A 17782-nucleotide genomic window follows, 5' to 3' on the forward strand; every position below is an offset into this window, starting at 1 on the left:
CAACGCGATCTGGGGTTGAGTGAGGAAACACTGGGGAAAAAGGCGTGCAGGATACAGGAATAAAAACAGGGGGGCGTCCCCAAGGAGTGCTGGTGGTCGGGGGAGGTGTAAGCGAGGCAAACAATCCAGGGACGAGTCCAAAGAGAAATCCAAAAACAGACATAAGTCCAAGGCCAGACGATCCATCCGAGACAGAAGATTAAAAACCAGAGCCGGGTCGGGACCGGCAGGGGGAACAGGAACAGGAACAGAAACAGAAACTTAAAACTGTAGCGGCGAGGCTTAATAATAAGGCAGAATTAAGTGTTTCTGAGCTTCCCAAATGAGGCCCCATTTCTCTGTTCATCTCTGTGGAGCAGCCACAGAGAGACCATTAGTGCAGGGTGATTTAAGGTTTCCTAGGACAGCTCCCAAAGGGGGATGCACTTAGCTAAGTCTGGCTATCATGATCAATGGTCATCCACTGGCGCCTATCAGTCTAGGGAGTGCCGGATGGACATCTGGACTGCATTACTAAGTATCAGGACTAAGTGACTCATATCTCACCTTGATCAACCAATCAGGGACTGGTAGGGCTGAGTAACCCACGTGGGACTCTGATGCCCATGGAACTTTCAGCCAATCAACAAGCTGAAGTTCCTCCAGGTAAAAACAGGCAACACAGAGAGCCTGGGAGACTCCAGATTCAACAAGATTCAGATTCGGGAGATTCAGTAAGATTCTGGAGAGGATTCTGTGGACTGTTCTAAAGGGAATTCAAAGGAGAATTCCAGGGCAGGACGGCCCAGGAGCAGAAGGCTCCCAAGGGCAGGACATTCTCGCAGCGCGCCTCCTGACCATCCTGAGACTCAGCCCGGACAACCACGGAACGGCCAGTGTGTCCGAGTGCCAGAACTTTCCTTTGTTCTAAGAGTCTAGAGTGGAGGTTGCCAGAGAGTAACCAGCAGCAGGCCTCGTGGACAGGTCAGAACTGTGGACAGCTGAATCACTATTCAGAACTAGCTTCATCAGGAACGAACCGGTCCTCTTCCTGACTTGCTGGGACCCACAGTCATCTTTTCTCCTGTGCACAAACTTTGCTAGTTAAAACCAACACTAACTAGCCGGCCAGTGAGCATCTGCAGCGCACCGTCGCAAGCCGCACAGCACAACCTGGCACCGAGCCAGAGAGCGCGGATTGGACAGCAACAGCCTGCAACTGTTTCTTTGTGCCCGCAGGAGATCTGAATCCCCAGAGATTGGATGAGTATTCAACTTCAATGCATTACAGCTCGAGAATTCAATTGTTATCCCAACCAGTTGATATCAATTTAATTCCTAAGAGTTATGTACTTGTTTTGAGTATCTAATGTAGAAGTTATAACCAAGTTCATTTACGAAACGGTCTTAATGAATGATATACTGAACGTATGTCCTCTTGATATGTGTAACACTTCGTAACTGATTGAATATATATCTTTTGTATTCTGATAACCCTCTCGATAAGATCTGTTAGGTTTAAGGCATACTCTATGTATTAATAAATGTATCCTCGTGTATTAGTACCTGTGTGTGTGCGTTGTTTGAGTTATATCGCATGGTTGGATTCTAAAGCCATCAAAAGAATCAACTTTGTGATTTACTGCTACAATTGAAAATTGTCTCAGTAAATGCCCAAACCCTACAGAACTGGTGCCTTCAGAGAGCCACTATGATTACATATTTGGCGTCCCTGAACGGCTATGAAACACTACATTTATGGCGTCCCTGGACCGGCGTGGCAAGACTGAAATGAATCAACCAAGCGGAATAATTCATATAAAACGCCGCGGGTTTCATACACGACAATACAGTGTGCTGAAAGCCGAAAGGAAAAAAGTTCCCCTTGCTCTTTAAGCAGTGCTTGATTGTTTTGTGATCTTTTGCAATCTACCGGGTTGATTGCATACTTGATCTTGTGGTTTTCTGTGGTAAAACTGTGATTTCGTACTTAAAAGTAATACTCTTTAAGTTTAACGATGGTTGCTAAAAGGTCTGAATTCGAGTCGCTATTAAGCACTCTCTCTAGCAGCAACAAGTCTGACCACGATCTCTTCCATATCTCCGTCAGCGGAGAAGCTAGAAGAATAAATCTCCATTCTCTGAGAGAGCTAGCGAAGGACATAGAGAGATTTGACCCCGCAGTGTCAGAGAATAATATCGAGAGTTATATTCAAGACCTCAGGTATAACCTGCAGTACCTGCCAAACGCCACAGAACAGGAGAAAGTGTTTCTGGTCAGGAAAACTACCAGCAGAGCTGTACATGAGTGGATGGCTAGGCAGATGAAAGAAGTCTGTAATGACTTTGAGCAGCTATGTCAAGCACTTATCGAAGAATACAGTGCGTTTATTGACCCGACTGCCGCGATAGCCGCCGCCCTTAACATTAAGCACGAGAGAGCAGAGTCCCCTCGCGAATATTACGAGAGACTTAGACGAACTTATTTTGCAGGGCGAAATTATGAGGGTTGCGAAGAGAACACACATTTCAAGGGTTTATTCATTGCGAATCTCCACCCGTCAGTCAGAAAGATGATCTTAATGCATACAGATGCACAGACCATGAAAATGACTGATATTAAGAGATTCGCGCAGAAAGCCTGGGAGTATGATGTCCAAAGTCGCTCTGAGCAAAAAGCTGCTAAAGCGACTGTGTTCGCCGTCAGAGCCAGCAGGGTTAATTCCCTCCTGCTCGAAGGAGCACAGGCTCCTGAGCTGGCTAAGCCCCGTTCCAAAGCAGGCACACAGGACCGCACCCAGCGTCCTAAGTGCCATGAGAACACCGGGGGAGGGAAAGGGCTAGAAAAGGCTGAACAAAAGGATTCAGTAGCCGCCCGCCTGGCCAGGCTTGAACAAGCTTTATTAGGACAGGGACAACCGCTCCCCCAAGGCTGCCGGAAGCGTGAATGAGCTGATACTCTCCACTGGAGGAGGCGGAGACCCGCCCCCTCTCCCTCCCTCAGTCTATCTGATTGAGCGGAAGGGTTCCTGCCTGGATGAGGTCGGCCACTCCCAAGCGAGTGCTGACTCCACCCCTGAAGTCACAGAGCAGGCAGTAAAACAGAGAGGAAAAGCAGGAAGCTTTTACCTCAAGGCTGCCATGGGAGATGTCTTACCCAGTGAGACACTGATTGACACTGAGGTTGAAAGGTGTTTGATGTCACACGGCAAGCTCAAACGGGTTGAAAAAGAAAAGGGCATGCGACTCAGAGTGGAACCTTTGGTGGATCACCAGAAAGGCAAAGTGTGGAAACAGGTCAAGGCTCCTAAGCCTTCTGTACAGAAGGAAAGGGGGGCCAAGAGGCAGACTGTGCTCACACAGTGCCCACCGAACACAGAGGCCTATGTGAAGATTCCTTCTGTTCCCTCTGGACAAGAAATAAAAATATTTTCTTGTTCCCCGGATATACAGGGAAGTCGTGTCCCGGCTGAGGTCCCAACAGCCTCCCTGCCACAGGAGCGGTGCTCCAAGCAGCCGCCTGATCCACCAGGTAAAGCACACCCCTTTTACATCCCTAAAGAGGAGCAGATCTCCCCACCTGGCGATGAAAAGGAGCTTTCCCTGTGCACCCTGGCACCCAAGAGGGGTCAGGAACACCACCCTGCAGTGGTGGAAGGGATCCAGATGGCAGGAGAGCAGGTTGGTGATGTAGCCCTCACCCTTAGCCCTGAGAGGTCCTCTATTAGTGAGGATCTGCTTGAGCAGCTGTCACAGGGCCACCGCCAGGTGCCCCTGGTGCAACATTCACAGGTTAGACAGGAGGTCCAGCTGGACGCTGAGACTACTGCGCTGTGGACACACCTGATCCCAGATGCCGATTCCCTCTGCTGTGACCCAGGGAACCTGCAGTCAGGTAACATTATTTCTCACAACTACCAGGTAGTGAGTGAGACCGACCTGATTGTTCCTGCCTCAACGGCAGGGTTGCCAACACACCCAGTCCCCCAGAAGGGACAGGGAATGAAAGCCGAGCCGGTTTTCTTACAGCCACCAGCTCAGTCTGTCAGTCTGAGTCTGACCAACAGTGGTTCACCCAGACTGGAGCTGGATGGTCAAGTCACCCGCCTGCCAGTGCAGGACATCGCAAAGAGGGGTGTCAGAATCCCCGCCTGCACTGACATGGGCCTGGTGGGTGATAGTAAGTTCAAAGACAATGAACTAGCTATCCCAGTGCTGGGGCAGCTCCCTGAACCCCTAGCGAGGGAAGGGGGGAGCGAGCAGGTGTCCTACACCTACCCCCAGCGAACGATTGTAAACATGCCGATAGAGGGATTCCTCAATCAGGAAGGGTGCAGGGTGGACCTGAACAGTGAGAATGGGGTAACAATCCCAGATCACTCAGGTGCTCCAGATGACCACTCAGCCGAGGGTCAGGCATGGTCCACCGCTGCACCGCCCCCTGCAGGGTTCCTAGAGCACAGGCATGAACAAATCGAAAAAGCAGATGCCCTGGAAAAGGAGGAGCAGCATCAGCAGCTGCGTCAGATCTCCTCAGATTTCCAGGATGTTGGTGCCCAAGATGCCACATGGCATACTGAGAAAGACACCATGTACACGCTGCGCCAGCTTAGAAAGGCGACAGTCACTCAGAAGGAGATGACTGGGATCAGCCACCCGAAAAGACTTTTGGGAGGACTGATCGCTGCCGCCACTGTTGCACGTTTGCTTTTTCTGGTAGGTTTGTGTGCTACTGGCACTCTCACCCTGACTGCCCCAAGAAGGCAGGTGTCAGAGATACCAGAGGGTAGTGACAGACTGTATCGACAGCAGCAAAAGTTGGAAAGCTTAGGGAAAACCCTACAGGCAATTTCCTATGCAACAGGGTTAAACCTTATTCCCCAACCAGTGGACATGATTGTTGGTGTTATACAGTGGGTTTATGCTTGTGTGCAACAGGCCAGAATGTTGACACAAGACCTGTTAAGGGAGCTTAGTGCCACTGTAGCCAGTCTAACCACGGCACAATTCCCAACCCACTTGATTCCACTCTTCTCAGTAGAGGAGTGTGTGACATTAACCCCATCGTTCATAGCTCACCCAGAAGGCAAACCAAGATTGAATTCGGTTCCAAATCTTGAGATGGGTATGGCTACCAAAGCTATCCATTGGCTGTGTCTAAACGATTCACCAATGAAGGGTGTAAAGCTACTAATGGGCAGAGGGAGGTTAATGAACCCCATGAAGAGCAGGTGGGACGTAAATGGCTGGTCAACACACCACATTTAACTGACACTATGACTTGTGACAGGCATGATACAGCTACCGCAATGCAGCTACCTAATCAAACAGTTCCTGTAAGTTCCCGAGGAGGTCATAGTACAGCTTGAACTTAACACTGTACGGTCTGGAACCAGACAATATAAGACCAAACTTGAGGTCGTGGATGCCTTCAGGTGCCACACTATTGAATTGGATAGAAATCCAAGAAACAGTAAGCCCTGAAGAGGTACAGGTAGTTGAGTTTGCTTTAATGGAACAAACCTCCAAACCACCCTAGCAGATACCCAACACAGGTGTTCTGGTTTATCGGGGGGCTGGGAACAGGAACTGGTGTTATTGTAACACTGCTGCCGGGTAGCTGGATCATGACTGACAGTGTACTCTGAATGATGTACTCTCACATCAAGATGTACTCCGGGTAGCATGAATGAGTCAAAGGTAGCATGTCAAAAGAAAGGAAGTGACTTCTCCCCAAATATCTGCCTACAGAGGTATCAGATATTGACAGTGAACTTCCTGATGTGTAATTCCTAGACTTAGATAATGTCTCCTACCGTGTTTATACATACTCCAGATGTTGTTCATAATGTTTGCATCCAATGCTGGTTCCGGTATGAATTCTCGAGGAGTAATGTGGACATTTAAGATTAATGTTCTAATGGCAAGGGACATCATTTAACTCTGTTTTGTTTTGAAGGCAACAACGCCTCAGGACCTCGTGACCTTCAAAAAGGGGGGATATGTAGCGGCGAGGCTTAATAATAAGGCAGAATTAAGTGTTTCTGAGCTTCCCAAATGAGGCCCCATTTCTCTGTTCATCTCTGTGGAGCAGCCACAGAGAGACCATTAGTGCAGGGTGATTTAAGGTTTCCTAGGACAGCTCCCAAAGGGGGATGCACTTAGCTAAGTCTGGCTATCATGATCAATGGTCATCCACTGGCGCCTATCAGTCTAGGGAGTGCCGGATGGACATCTGGACTGCATTACTAAGTATCAGGACTAAGTGACTCATATCTCACCTTGATCAACCAATCAGGGACTGGTAGGGCTGAGTAACCCACGTGGGACTCTGATGCCCATGGAACTTTCAGCCAATCAACAAGCTGAAGTTCCTCCAGGTAAAAACAGGCAACACAGAGAGCCTGGGAGACTCCAGATTCAACAAGATTCAGATTCGGGAGATTCAGTAAGATTCTGGAGAGGATTCTGTGGACTGTTCTAAAGGGAATTCAAAGGAGAATTCCAGGGCAGGACGGCCCAGGAGCAGAAGGCTCCCAAGGGCAGGACATTCTCGCAGCGCGCCTCCTGACCATCCTGAGACTCAGCCCGGACAACCACGGAACGGCCAGTGTGTCCGAGTGCCAGAACTTTCCTTTGTTCTAAGAGTCTAGAGTGGAGGTTGCCAGAGAGTAACCAGCAGCAGGCCTCGTGGACAGGTCAGAACTGTGGACAGCTGAATCACTATTCAGAACTAGCTTCATCAGGAACGAACCGGTCCTCTTCCTGACTTGCTGGGACCCACAGTCATCTTTTCTCCTGTGCACAAACTTTGCTAGTTAAAACCAACACTAACTAGCCGGCCAGTGAGCATCTGCAGCGCACCGTCGCAAGCCGCACAGCACAACCTGGCACCGAGCCAGAGAGCGCGGATTGGACAGCAACAGCCTGCAACTGTTTCTTTGTGCCCGCAGGAGATCTGAATCCCCAGAGATTGGATGAGTATTCAACTTCAATGCATTACAGCTCGAGAATTCAATTGTTATCCCAACCAGTTGATATCAATTTAATTCCTAAGAGTTATGTACTTGTTTTGAGTATCTAATGTAGAAGTTATAACCAAGTTCATTTACGAAACGGTCTTAATGAATGATATACTGAACGTATGTCCTCTTGATATGTGTAACACTTCGTAACTGATTGAATATATATCTTTTGTATTCTGATAACCCTCTCGATAAGATCTGTTAGGTTTAAGGCATACTCTATGTATTAATAAATGTATCCTCGTGTATTAGTACCTGTGTGTGTGCGTTGTTTGAGTTATATCGCATGGTTGGATTCTAAAGCCATCAAAAGAATCAACTTTGTGATTTACTGCTACAATTGAAAATTGTCTCAGTAAATGCCCAAACCCTACAGAACTGGTGCCTTCAGAGAGCCACTATGATTACATATTTGGCGTCCCTGAACGGCTATGAAACACTACAAAACCATAACAGAGCCAGGCGCATCCAGGTCCCGGGCTCGCATGATGTGGGATCCAATGCAGAGCCCTGATTAGCGTCAGCGTCTGGCTTTTAAGGGGGAACTGAAAAGGGCCTGGAACAGGGAACAGGTGCGGGGAATGAGGCAAACAGGGAAGGGCTGGAGCGCCCTTAAGAGCAGGGGTTTGCGATCGTGACACAGTCAGGGCCCATGAACCTACAGGTACAGTAGGTCTTTCAACTGGGGCAGGAAACCAGAGCACCCAGAGGAAACCCACATGAACACAGGGCGAACAGACAAACTCCAGGCAGGTATAGCGGCACCCCAGTTCTAGATTTGAACCCTCCCCCACCTTACCGCCCACATTATGATTCGCTAGCAGCTCATTTTAGTGGATAACATAACGTGCTACGCTAACGTTTACAGACTTCTAAAATCCAGGGACAGAATGTCTGGCTTTTGTTCAAGGACATTCCTACACGTTGAAAGCTTTTTATCTTCATTTTCAATTTTACATCATGAAATATCATGAATATAATTCAAATCACACGCATTATATAACAACGAAATGTCAGCTTGTACAGTATTATATTGAAGTTGCTGCAATGCAATTCGCTGTCAGGCAGCCCAGTCAGAAGCTCCACACTGCCCTGCGTTTTCTGTAATTACAGGTGGTGACGCCATCGTAGATTTTTAAATACGTGTGGACCACCGTGGCTCTTTTGAAGGAAATCTGACATGACGAGAATCTATATCTGTTGACTCTAACAGAGGCTGCTTCTAGCAACAGATCAAAGCTCGTCTTTGCGTTTCACCCGGATCTCTGTGGGAGATTTCACGAACCTGGAAGTGGCAACGACAGAACAGTTTGATGGAGAAAACCCAGTCTCTTTAAAACTAAGGTTAATAGTCTCGCTACAAATGCACGGGTTGAAGTTTATTCAAGGACAACAGGTGATTAATCAACACTAATGTTTAAAAGTTGTTTCTGCTTTTTATCAAGGAGGTGGAGTGAAGGACATTTCACACTTTTACAACTTCTTTCTTGGAGTGCCCTATAAGTTATCAAGGAGGTGGAGTGAAGGACATTTCACACTGCTACAACTTCTTTCTTGGAGTGCCCTATAAGTCTGCCTGGAAAAGGGCGTGTACTAAGTAATTAAATGATAAAACGCTCTTCCTCCAAGCAGGGAGAAACACAGCTTCTATCTTCTGCGTCACAGAAGGATCAAACCCTTGCTTTATCTCTTGAAGGAATTTCTCGTTAAATATGTGAGATGGGTGTTAAAGTGCTGTGCATTTTTGGTTTTGAATACACCAAAGCACACAAATTCATAATCCAAAACACTGACAACCAAGCGTGGCCAGATTGTCTTTGCCCACCTCCAATCTGTCCCGATAGTTCGGTCAAATACTAATGATGCCTCAACAGGTTTTTTTTAAAGGAAACATGCTCTGTTTGCGTGTTTGTTTACATGACTACATCTTGCTTACTGGTGATTAGGAAAACCCCATCCTATGAGTCTCAGACAGTAGAGTGTGCGCATCGTGCTGAAACAGTGCTGGCAAATCACAACCCTTCACTCTGCATGAACTTTCCCCCTAGCCCAACCTGTCATAGTGTATAATAGTGTATATTGCTGAACAGTTCACAGGTCCACGGTGCCCAAAAACAGCCCTGAATTGAGCAATATTTTCAAAGCAGTTGCCATTCATTGCTTTTATTGCCTGAGTCAGCAGATGTGCTCCTCAGATAAGACAAGTGTCCCTTGGAGCTTTATCTGCCTGCAGCTTGTTTGCTAACAAACAATAGCATGCAATGTAGCTAAGGTGGTCCTGTCCCTTCCTGAAGAATAAGGCGTTGTCCTTCTTTGCTCACTGAATTGTTGGAGTGCCATAAACGCCTAATGATAAGCTTCAAACCTCCCATCTGCCCCTTACACTCAGATTTAACCCTTTGCTATGCCTCACTCCACCCTGTGTAGCTCCAGAATTGGCCATTTTCTAACTTGGTTCTCATGGTGTTTTAAATTAAACAAGTCAGAGCTAAAGGTGCCAATTACAAAAATGTGATAGTAGTAATGTTAATATTGATTCCCCCTTACAACTGGCTTCTCCATGGTGCTCCTCTGAGCCCATTGCCTTCAAATTCTCCCTCCCGCTGTGCTCGATGTCTTACTTGGCCCTCTTCTTTCAGCTTGAATCTAAGAAACTATATATCTCTATATGGAATATATCTGAGAGCCCTATAGTTTTAGAAACCACTTTGATTCCAAACAGAAGTAATAATAATAAATCTTTACACTAATATATTGTAGTGCTTTTCTGGACACTCCCCTCCACCACCACCAGTGTGCAGCACCACCTGGTTGATGTGATGGCAGCCAAAGTGCACCAGAACGCTCCACACACACCACCTCTCAGTGGGGAGGAGAGCAGAGTGATGAAGCCAGTTCAGAGATGGGGATTATTAGGAGGCCATGACTGGTAAAGGCCAGGGGGAAATTTAAACACCGTTTAACACCCCTACTATTTTTGAGAAACACCCTTGGATTTTTTAATAACTGAAATGTCTAATTAAGTGTATTTTGCACTTGATGAAGCAGAATCAAGTTATGAATCAAGTTATGAATCAAGCAGAATCAAGTTGTCAAGTAGCTGATTCACTGGTGACAGCCAGAAAGTTCACAGATAAGGACAGCACCATAAATACCAAACCTCACCAGTGCATCAATAAAACTTTTCAGGAAAACCAGATAAGGAATCTCTGCATTCTGCAATTGTAATGCTATTAGTAGCATGAGGTTTAAAAATAGGTGGGGTGTTTCCTATATTTTGTACTCAACCCACATGCAGAGGCTCCTCGATGTTGGCAAGAGGTGAAAGTTCAGCTCTGTCTCAGGAATCCTGGGACAGAATGCCCAGCAGTGACAGATGACAAAGCAGTGTATATTTCAGAGCACAGCAGAGAGCAGACAGAGCTTCAGTCAGACTGGTTTTCTAGTTCCTGCTTCAGGTTTGAATTCAGTTGTGAAAAATTCAGGCAGACTTACGTTTTTATTATATTTTGATTTTAATCATGTCACAGATATGGAATTTGCGCGGTCGCTAGCATCGCTGAGAAGTACTGTTTTCCTGACATCAAGAGCCACACAGCACAGCCAAATGCATGGTAGATAATTGTAAAGCTTGAGAGAAGATCATTACAGACTTTACTGCTGATACATCTTCCTAAGGATCCTCACTGAAAGCAGGATTAGTCCTAAAGACATTTGCCCAGTGACAAGCCACATTAATGGATAACAGTTTTAAACATGGTTCCCAGACAAACCCCTCATCATTCCTGTGGTCACACCAGTACATGGCTGAGCCTGGCACTTGTATCCATGGCTGGTGAACCTTTGTGCATCAAGCTAACTGCTCCCCAGCCTGCCTCTCTGCTAGGTGTTCCCATGGGCTGACTGCGTGCTGTTCATCAGTAGCTTCCTATTGGAGACATCCACGGGAAATCAAGTGCCATTAGTAGCTCCACTAGTGCGCTAGACTACGACGGTCAATCCTGTGCTCACTGGACAATGAGCAGTCACACCAGACTCACCGCTAACATCATCAATCCTGTTCAGCGTTCAGCTTCTACAACAATGCGCATGGAAGACAATCAGTGCCACCTGTCAGATTGTAACTTCCTCCATTATGTAAGACCTGCTTAGTGCTTTAGCCTTAGTCCCTTGTTCTAAGTGTTCTCAAGTCCCTTACCTTCCATGTTTTGACCATGCTCGTTTTCACTTCCTTTACCCACTTTTTCCCTGAACTGTGCCTTGCGATTGTCTCGGGTTTCACCCCTAGCTTGCTGTTTCTGTAACGGGAGCCGGTCCAGGCCCCCACGAAGTGTAGTTCAGGACCCTGTGCAGACGGTATAATCCTGAAGTAAGTGGAGAAGGACAACAGGGAATAGACGACGAGGATCAGGACGGGTCGACGGACAGGGGGGCGTGGCGAAGGCAAACAAATCCAGACAGTCCAAAGGGGGAATCCGGGGCGCAGTCCAGAGTCCAGGAACCGGGGGATCCATCCGAGACAGACAAGGTTAGAATCCGGAACGGGATCCGGAACAGGAACAAGGAGTAAAAACAGGGTAACTAGGCCAGGCGCTCCGAGTCCCGGACTCAGTCGGTAGACACAGTGAGGAAGCCTATGCCGTCGGGTCTCTCCTGGACCCACTGGCAGGCGCGGCCTTCCGGGTGTCCATCTCCCAGTGCTGAGCCAGGAATAGCGGGAGAGCCAGGCTTAAATATTGGCAGACTAAACAGGGGGCAGGTGCACGTAATAAATTACCTGTTTTTGACCTCCACCTCTTCCAGGCTACGATATTGGATTCCATTTTGTGCCTGCAGCACGGTGCACCATGTTTCCTGATACAGTCTCCAGCATCAGGCCACGTCACCCTTGCAGTGAGTACAGCAGTATTACATTCGTGGCACGTGTGAAAGTTACCTCTTTTTTATCCATGAGTCCTTTTTAAATAGTAGTTTTAAAAATGGTCACTGTTATTATGCAGCACTATGGGCATACTATGACTTTCCGTTATAATTATTTTGAACACATTTCCTGTAGTGCATCATGGTATTCCCATTGCACAGTGAGAGTGCTAAAAGCATTAAAAACATCAACAAAATGTCAATACAACAAAAACCAAAGCACAAAAAAAGGTATTTTAGCAAGCCTAAGTAGGCGGACTGCTATAAGGGGTGTGGCAGGTGTTTCTTCCCATCTCTAAGGTTGGGAAAGGCTCCTTTGCAAGAGTTTCTGGAAAGGAAGAGTCAGATGTCTCCAGCAGGTGGAGCCCTAGGATTCTTTTTCATGTGAGCCCTGCCTCAAACGCATTAACACAGATGTTTCTGACCTGCGTGGGCAAGATGATGTGCTATCTTTTTGTCAGAGCTCAAATGTAAAAACAATCCATTCGTGATTTTTTTTTTGCCTGGGGCATTGGCAAAGTGCCGGGCTGCATTTTAAGGAGCTTGTGCACTCCAAAGGCACCATATGAATGAAGTGTTGATTTTCAGCCGAATGGCAAGACCCAGGTCAGAGCACACCACCACAAGAGGCACAGAAGCAAGAGAACATTCCGTCATTTTGTTCCTGTGCCGCTCTGCCCTGTGGAAGGCCGTGGCTGCGGCTGTCTTCGGAGACAAAAGGAAAGCAGGATGTGCCACTGTTCCTTAAAGGCAGGAGCCCCTGTGCTAGAATCACACCGGCAGCAGGAAGACAGGAGATTTAAGCTGTGGGACGGCTGCCAGCTCAGTGCAGCATGATGGGCTAGGCAAGATTGATTTGTGCGGGCCATCAGTTCTGAGCGGCAATTAGATAATAGCCTGGAATCAGCAGTCCTAACGATGCCCATTGCAGATTAGCCTGAGAAAGCTCTTTTTCCTCTCTGTATTAGATATACAGGCCATGCTGCGAGTCTTGCCCCTGCTGATGCAGCGGCACAGGGCTGCAGGCTCCTCCACAGGCCCCGAGGAGCTGCATGACGTCAGGCAGCTCGCATAGTTTTTGTTGAGTTGATATTTAAATCTAATTTTAAGGAGAGAAACATTTCCGATTACATTTATCAGCATTGAAAATGGACATTGCTAGCGCAGCTCGTTTGAGAAGTAACCCACCTCCGGCCTATAGAATATTGCAGTGCCGGTTGCTCCAGCCTGCTGGACTGCTGTCAAAACACTACTGTACTCAGTATATGCAAACTCTTAATGAAGACCCGAAATTAATGAATGCTCCAAGCCACCGAAGATCAGTTGATTCATTATAGATGAGCTGGACAGAGCGCCCCAATTTTCTACATCCCTATTGTTCCAGAGTTGTCTTCCAAGCGTTATTTCTTCCTGGGAGTGCTGGCTGTGTGGACTACTTGGCCGCTGACAGATAGCGCAGGGGCAGTGACACTCTCTCCCAGGTCTGGGGAGGCTCAGGGTGGGCTGCATTCTGCTCCTTCAGCTCTGATGGTGGGATTGGAGCAGCTACTGAGCTAACTGGTCTGAAAGACCACGGAGCATTGTAGATCAAATTCCCTATGACCCACCTAGGGAACATTGTTCCAGTCTTCTGCACTGCAGTCAAAACACTACTGTGTCCGGTTTTGCAAACTCTCAATGGGACAACCATAAATTAATTAATGGTCCAAGCTGCTGAAGACCAATTGAATCATCCACAGGGTCACTACCTCTCTGGGGCCATGGGGGGAGTATTGTGACTCTGGGATGATGCCAGAAAGGTAGACATTTGGAAAAATTAAAATGGCTGAGTCCTGTTTGTCTTCAGCTTCAGGACCCATCTTAGTTTAGTCAGGAAAGCAGCCCTTAATGACGGGAATTTGTTTTCTTTAGCTTGTTAGTGATTGTTTCTGTCTTTCCAGTATTATTCCTCTCTTTCTTCCTCTGTGGCTTCCTCTCATTGTCAGTAATTGATGACCGGCTTGATTTAATTAAAGATGATTAACTGTAGGTGGGGGAGGCAGTAGATTGAAGATTCCCAGCAGAGACAGATAATCAATGGGAACAGCATTAACACCAGCCCTGCCTGCTGTGAACCAGCCCGACACACGCATTTACACTCTCACACACATACAGATCACTCACACGCATTCCCAAATGCACACAGACAGATCACACACATGTACCACACACTCCTGCTGTCCAGATGTTTCAGCCAGCTCCCATGCTGACAGGGCCTCTGTATCCGGGGCCAGAAGTCTGTCCTCCCCTTAGATACCTGCGTTTTACCTAATAGTGAAAGTGCAGGAACGCTCCAGGAAAAGGTACCAAGGTCAACATTCTTAAAAACAGGCTTTGGTTTTTGAGCTTATGGGGCACGTTCTGAGAATTAATACTTTGTACTGTCATGCTAACTATCCCCGCCCCTTCCCCCGAGCAGTCTGCTCTGACCTGCTCCGCGCTGTGTGTGTTTTGTACACACAAAAAAGGATATGCTCATACACGCATAGCAGCATAGCCATGGTACAAAAATGGAATAAGAAAACTAATTGAAAAGTGCGAACAGGATTGCTCAGGACACACTCTGAGAGGACAGAGCACTCTCTTTAATGAATGTATCGGACCCAGCCCTCTGTTAATCTATCAACCTGATTCCCCATCCTCACGTCCTCTCCTCTCCTGCTCAGAAAGACGCCTTGTGTAGACAAGGAGACTAGCATTGCAGTGAGTGAGACGTCACTGGTGACTGTCCCCTTTTAGAGCCCTCATGTGATCTCTGAGCAGGGCTGGCGAACAATAAGTCACGCTGGAGGCCCGAGAGCAGCAGAAGAAGAAGCAGTGCTGCCCGCAATTTCTCACAAAAACACAGCTCTTGATGATGTCGAATCTAAGTGCTAGGTTTGTATCTAATAAGTAAGGCAATATGGCAGTGCAATTCTTCATTGTTAATGTACAGAAGTGTCAGAAAGGTAAACAGATAAGCAGCTTGAAGACAAACAAATGTAAAACACAGAGTAGCCATAGTATTGTTCTGATCGCATGAAGTCTTTCAGTGAGCAGTGACTAATGACTGCATCCCTCTGGCTGATTTTGCAATTGGAAAGGACTATTTTAAGGAAAGGCACAGCTCGGGACTGAAGCGCTGCAGGACCTACAGGTTACTCTGCAGCACACGGTTCTCCTGTGGTACTTTAAAACGCTGGGCTTCAGGCAACAGCTGGGGGCCGTGTGGGCAGGTACTGTACACCTGGAATGAGCTGATGAAGCTGCCAGTGGCGTCCTGACAGACCCACTCAGGAGCCATTGTGTGGTGTGGCTGCCTGGGCGCCCACTGGAGAAACAGGGCACCGGTTGGTCACTGTCTCGATGTGTCAAGGCCAGTCAGTGCGTTAGTCTAGGAGTGTCAGAAAATCAATATGAGCATTGCCAGTAGCGTCAGTGGTGCAGAGCCAGTATCGGTGTCAGTGTGTCCGAGTTAGCGTGAATGTGACTGTGCCTGTGTGTGAGTGAGAGAGTCTCTACAGAGCCATTTCTATCCTACACCTGTGGTTCTTAAAGATAGAAACTTTCCATTCCAGCTGGCCTGTGGGCTTGGGCTCACTGGCCTAGGGGCTGGCCTGCAGTTGCTGTAGATCAGGGTAGGGGCACAACAGTACAAAGGGGGGTTGCATTCAAACGCATTTCCACAGAAGTCCTGCAGAGAAGGGCAGTGCACAAATTGTATCTTTGATGAGACTAATAAGAAATCTAAGGGTCAAAAGGACAATTGATTGGGTGGAGTGCGGACGGTAAATGTGCCATTAGTCCGTTTTTGTTGGTTTCTAACTATTTTCCTTAAAGGAAAAAACAGCATTAAATTCTTGCTGATTTCAGAAAGGGATTTGCTTAAACGGAGCATCAGACCCTGTTAATTAATTAAGCCAGCACTTCCCATGGAAAGGTTAATTAAAAAAGAGGGGGGAAGGTTATCGAGTTCCAGTTGAAAAATGCAGTCCTGCAGAAAATAAATCAATGCCCTCACTGCACACTGTCCCCTGTCTCTCACTTGGAGCAGATCTTTACAGCAATTACCTCAAGACCCATTTATACAGCGGGGCATTTTGCTGGAGCAAATGGACTGAAGTACCCCCCAGTCCGCAGTCCACGCCCCTAACATCCCTCCATCCAGTTTCTCACCGCTTCTTCCAATTTAGAGTTGCAGGGGAGCCAGAGCCTATCCCAGCAAGCAACGGGCACAAGGCAGGGTACACCCTGGATGGGACACCAGTCCATCGCAGGGCAGACGGACACAAACACACTCTCACAAGGGCCAATTTCCCCAGATGCCACTTAACCCACCAGCATGTCTTTGGATGGCGGAAGGACACCAGAGCACCCGGAGGAAACCCGGGCAAACATGGGGAGAACATACAGACTCCACACTGATAGCACCCCAGATACTGAACTGAACCCAGGGCTCCAGCGCTGTGAGCCAGCAATGCGAAGCACTGCGCCACTGTACCACCAGAGCCCTGGCAGCTTATTCTGGTTACTGTCCCTCTATCACCATCTGGCCTGAGTGGAAGTAGTCTTCATAGGGTAGAAAATCAGTGGAGAGCAGTGTCACTGAGCACACAGAGTGGGGTTAAGGGCTTCAAGCTAAGCCAGCAGGAGAAGGACAAGGGAATGAGTGCAGAGTGCAGAGCGCAGCGCTAGCAGCCCACTGAAGCTCAGCAGGTGTGAGCCTGGTCAGTACCTGGATGGGAGACCTCCAGGGAAAGCTGAGGTTGCTGCTGGAAGAGGTGTTAGTGGGGCCAGCAGGGGGTGCTCACTCTACAGTCCATGTGGGTCCTAATGCCCCAGTATAGTGACGGGGACACTACATTGTACAAAGGCGCCATCCTTTGGATGAGATATAAAACTGAGGTCCTGACTCTCTGTGGTCATTAAAAACCCCAGGGCGTTTCTCGAAAAGAGTAGGGGTGTAACCCTGGCGTCCCAACCAAATTTTACATGGGCTCTCACCAATCATGGCCTCCTAATAATCCCCATCTCTGAACTGGCTTCATCACTCTGTTCTCCTCCTCACTGAGCGCTGGTGTGTGGTGAGGGTACTGGCGCACTATGGCTGCTGTCACATCATCCAGGTGGGGCTGCACACTGGTGGAGGGGAGTCCCCAATACCTGTAAAGCGCTTTGAGTGGAGTGTCCAGGAAAGCGCTATGTAAGTGTAAGCAATTAGTAGTAGTAGTAGTACACAGCTCTGCCCAGTGCCCTAACCCTAACCCTCGCCCTCTCCTTTTCAACAGGCTGCTCCCAGAGCTCTGGTTTATGTGACACCAAATATAACCCTGCCCCCGGACCAAGAGGTGAGCAGAGATATCCGAGAAGGAGCCAGAGGGCTTTGCCACTGTTGTTTTTGCTCCGAGAGCTTTAGAAAGCCCTGTGTTCCCAGTTCCCATTAAGGCTTCTTGGCTATTTCTCCATTGCCAGAGGGTTTTTTTTGTCGCCTTACGTATGCTATGAAGTCTGTATGCCCATGTTTCTCCAGTTTCAGTCACTCTTCCCCTCCCTCTCTATGCCCAACCCTGCTTTTACCAGAATTTCGAACTGGGTTTCACTTCTCTGTACTGTACTCTTACCCTGAATTTACTGGGCTTTAGTGCGCTTTATACTGATTTTGCCATGATGGAACTGTGATTTGCTACAGTATGTTCTGTTTTTCCTTTGTGTGGGTTTTGATCTGAATTAAATGAGTCTTAACTCCAAGCCACAAACACTGTGGAGTTTTCTGAGATGCAGAGCAAACGCTACTACGAGCAATAGCAGCAGCGACAGCACGTGTAGTGGAAGCAGTAGCT

The sequence above is a fragment of the Atractosteus spatula genome, chromosome 3, assembly GCF_055471065.1.
Source record: "Atractosteus spatula isolate fAtrSpa1 chromosome 3, fAtrSpa1.hap1, whole genome shotgun sequence".
NCBI classification, from domain to species: Eukaryota; Metazoa; Chordata; class Actinopteri; order Semionotiformes; family Lepisosteidae; genus Atractosteus; species Atractosteus spatula.